Source organism: Mus caroli, chromosome 19 (genome assembly GCF_900094665.2).
Source record: "Mus caroli chromosome 19, CAROLI_EIJ_v1.1, whole genome shotgun sequence".
NCBI classification, from domain to species: domain Eukaryota; kingdom Metazoa; phylum Chordata; class Mammalia; order Rodentia; family Muridae; genus Mus; species Mus caroli.
In genome coordinates, this window is record NC_034588.1 from 12,107,432 (window position 1) to 12,111,974 (window position 4,543).

The window sequence follows — 4,543 nt, forward strand, 5'->3', positions numbered from 1 at the left end:
GCTCTTACCCACTGAGCCATCTCACCAGCCCCCTACCCAGGACTTTATGAAACTCATTCTGGACTGTATGAGACTCTCCAGACAAACACAGAAAGATCAGCTCAGCCAAAATTTTGTCTTCTACTCTAGTGAATTGAGAAGGTGTTGAAAGGACAAGTTAAAATGGTTTCTGGCTCTCCTACCTTTAGGGAATGTGTGTATGAGTTGAGTGGATTGGTTTTATATTGAATAGAAGGAAGATGCTGAATTAAAAGCAAAAAGTCCTCTATCATACATTAAGAAGATAAACGGACCCTTAGAGAGGAAAGAAAAAAAAAAAAAACAGAGAAAGGAAGAACATTCTGGAAGACTAACTAATGATCACAAAGAACATGAGCAAATCTAAGATGGCAGCTTACCTACTGGATTTGACTGGTTTTGTTGTTGTTTTTTTTTTAAAAGATTTATTTATTTATTATATTTAAGTACACTGTAGCTGTCTTCAGACACTCCAGAAGAGGGTGTTAGATCTTGTTACATATGGTTTGTGAGCCACCATGTGGTTCCTGGGATTTGAACTCAGGACCTTTGGAAGAGCAGTCAGTGCTCTTAACCTCTGAGGCATCTCACCAGCCCCCTGGACTAGTTTTAAATAGGAGTATACTATAACTAATTTTTCCTCCCTTTACCATACATGAAGATCATAGCACTATGTGGGAACAAAGGACTTGCCTCTCCTATGTGCATCTGTATTTTAACCTACAACTTCTCTGCATTTTTTTTCCAGCAATGTAGGCAAGAACTTTTCATCATCTTCCATGACGTTTGTCTCCTTTTGTTCTTGATTTCTCAGTACCTACAATGTCTTCCAAATTTCCTCCCTTTCTGCACTTCTATTCTTCCTTTTACCAGTGAAACCGTCCCATTACACTAGTTTCTTGTGGACATTCCATATTTGTCCTCTTGTCTTCAACAGAGATAACCCTCTTACCCAGATTCTATTTTAGTTTTTTTTTTTTTTTTTTTTTTTTAAGACAGGGTTTCTCTGTATAGCCCCGGCTGTCCTGGAACTCACTTTGTAGACCAGGCTGGCCTTGAACTCAGAAATCCACCTGCCTCTGCCTCCCAAGTGCTGGGATTAAAGGCATGCGCCACCGCAGGCATTTTTTTTTGGGGGGGGGATTCTAGGTACATACAACCAAGCCTAGCTTTATTTATTTATTTATTTATTTATTTATTTATTTATTTATTTATTTATTTAACGTTTAGGTTTTAAACTCCACCTAATGTAGAATTTATCAGTTAGCTTTAGAGATATTAGAAATGTTTCATATGCAGGCTAGAGAATGACAGCAGGGACAAATGACATGAGAGCTCCTTCCTATCAGCAGAAGTCATCCATGGAGCAGGTTCTCAGGAAACATGGTAATGAACCAGTGATGATCGTGTAGGCTGCTTGGTAGATTAAATAGATTTTGCTTCTGATAGTTATATTTGTTGGTAGAAAAGTTTCTCTACACAATTTGGTAGCTGGGGAGGCACCGAGTAATAGGTTTCATCCCAAAGAACTTATGAATAATCCAATGACTCAGACATGCAGTGTCCCCCTACCCAGAACACATGTCCTGTGTCCAAAGATATGAAAAGGATGCTATACAGTCCTGTAAATTAAAAAAAAGTCCTTATTACAGAAATCACCAGGATTCATTTTCAGCTACTTAATTCTCTAAAGATGAAAAATATATTCTGGGCTTTCTTGGTAATTGCCTGAAGTACTGAAGAGGTAGTAATAAAGAAATCAAAAGTCACTCAGGAGGGTTTTATACATGTATTACCTTCTTTAGGACATGACTAAACAGGATAGAAGAAGCTAAGTCAATTAAGATCACACAGAGAATAAAAGGAAGAAATGGTAGTCATGGGTATCCTGATGTCCAGAACAATTCTCTGTCCTTTCAATGGTGGTTTCTGAGACTAGGTGTGAATCTGTGCTCTTTAGTCTTTGAATAAAAGTTCCCCACTGACTTACTGGTATATGCCTGAAAAAAAAATCACCTCTCTGGTTTGCAAAGCCATGTAAGTACATCAAATAAAAATGAGTTGGTGCAAGTGTGCTTTGCTTTGAAGGACAAGTTCACAACTTTCCTTCTTATTGTGGTGACAGAGTTCATCTTCCAGCATTTTTTAGTTTTGATGACCTACATGAATGTATTGCATAACAGAAATAAACAATTAATAGTAAGTATTATTCCCAAGGACCATAAATACGGGCTGGTGAAAGCTTGCATAGCAAAGCATTTGTTCTTAGGATGATAAGGAGGCGAGTGGTCACTCCAGTTTGCTCCCCTTGAGATGGAAAGCTGCCTGTTGGTATTTTATGTAAGGACTGAAATTTCTCCATCAGTAGACCATGTGGGTCATGGAACTTGCTGAAAATTATGTTCTGAAGGTGGCCTTCCAAACCAGAACTTAACAACAACTGGTGCCAGTTTTCCCTTTTTATATATTTAAAAAGTTTAGATGGAAATATGCATTCAGTAAGAGTCTACAATGAGTCAGCAAGGATTCCCAAAGGAGGCCATGAACCCTGTAGAGAGTCTAACAGAGACCTCTGCTGGCTGACTTTTGGGCTTCTTGACTGGTAGTTACCAACACAGCCTTGCCATCTCTAACATGCTTATAAGTATGGTTATGGATCACTTAAGGGTGGAATACAAGTTGCAAAGTGCATCTATTGATGCACCATCATGTGAACTTCACAGACTGTACATACACAGACTAAGTTGTCTGTGATGCCATTAGGTTGTATAAAGTGATGTAAATACATAGTGTTGTTGACCAAGACATTATTACATGGTATGTGAGCTTAAATATAAATAATAATAATTCTTATGTTTGTCATACAGAATTGTTTATTGCTTTTTGGTGTATCAAATGTTTTTTCATGTTTATGTTAAAAATTTTCCTTCTGAATTTGATCAAATTATGGTAATCAGTTTCAGTTTTGTTCAAGCATTGATACAGGAGCTCACATTATAATGTAGAGTAGTGGTTTTCAACTTGGGGGTCTTGACTCCTTTGGGGTTCACATATCAAATATCCTGTGTATCATATATTTATATTATTATTCATAACAGTAGGGAAATTACAATTATGAAATAGCAATAAAATAATTTTATGGATGGGGCTCACCACAACCTGGAGAACTGTATTAAAGGGTCACAGCATTAGGAAGCTTGAAAACCACTGGTATAGAGCATGATGGGCAATTGGATATCTTATTAGCAGATTAGATTATTGAAGTATATAAATTCTGGCACCTAAATCTTGTAACACTTCATCAACAGTTCAATAAAACCTGAAGCACCTGAAAATAATGTATTTTTATGTTGAACATTAGATATATAGAGTACTCTTTAACTCACCACGTGTTCTTCTGTATCTGTTTTTTTTAGCCTCTATTGAAATCAGGCACTCATCCATATGGATCAACATGAAGGACCTCCCAGTTTTTCCTAGGAGAAATTGTCAATTGCAGGGCTAAATATAGATCAACAAACCCAATGTCTAAATCATCGCAGCCAATGCAAAGTCCATTTGTATAATTATGCTGTCCGCCAACCTGTGAACACAGTCATTTTCAGGTAAATAAATTACTGCTATAATTATATGTTCTTGAGGTCACCTCCTCTAAGAGATGGTCAGCACTTAGATTAACTCTTCCACAGTGCCCTCAGCCACTGAATGCCAGGTAATGCTGTCAAAGACAGATTTAATTAGTTCAGCTCTTCATTTAATTACAGAGTTAGCCTAGGGATGAGGAAGAAAGTAAAGCATTATTATGTGCATTCTCAGACCGGGTTCTAGAAGGGAAGGTCTTTCATCTTCAGCCACAGTCTTCCTTTCCATTTTAGTTTTGGCCAAGAAAGAACATTCCTCATACTTTAGTGGATTAATACATCTACCTGAAGATAGGCGGAGCTTTGCCTGTGTATAATTCCACACCGAAGGAAACAACTCTGCATTGCCCTGAGACACATTTTTGGCACTGGTACATCAATACTTCTCAAACTATATTTTTTTATAGTTTGTTTATACTCATGTAGATACAATGGCAATTTATTAATTTGTGGATTGATAAAACTTTATATTAGTTCAAAATATGGCATTATTGGGGCTGGATTTTGAAAGATTCCACCCTGTCTTCCCACAGTATGTAAATAATCCTAGTAGTACCCAACAATAAGTAAATAATATGTGTTTTAACAATATTGTAGCCGGGCGTGGTGGCGCACGCCTTTAATCCCAGCACTCGGGAGGCAGAGGCAGGCGGATTTCTGAGTTCGAGGCCAGCCTGGTCTACAAAGTGAGTTCCAGGACAGCCAGGGCTATACAGAGAAACCCTGTCTCGAAAAACCAAAAACCAAAAACCAAAACCAAACCAAACCAAACCAAACCAAAAAGCCAAAAAAAAAAAAACCCCTAATATTGTTCTTTGACTTTAGTATTTCTGTTGTAGATGACTTATTAGTCACAGTTCGCGTCTGGTTCCCTGCGTTAGCCA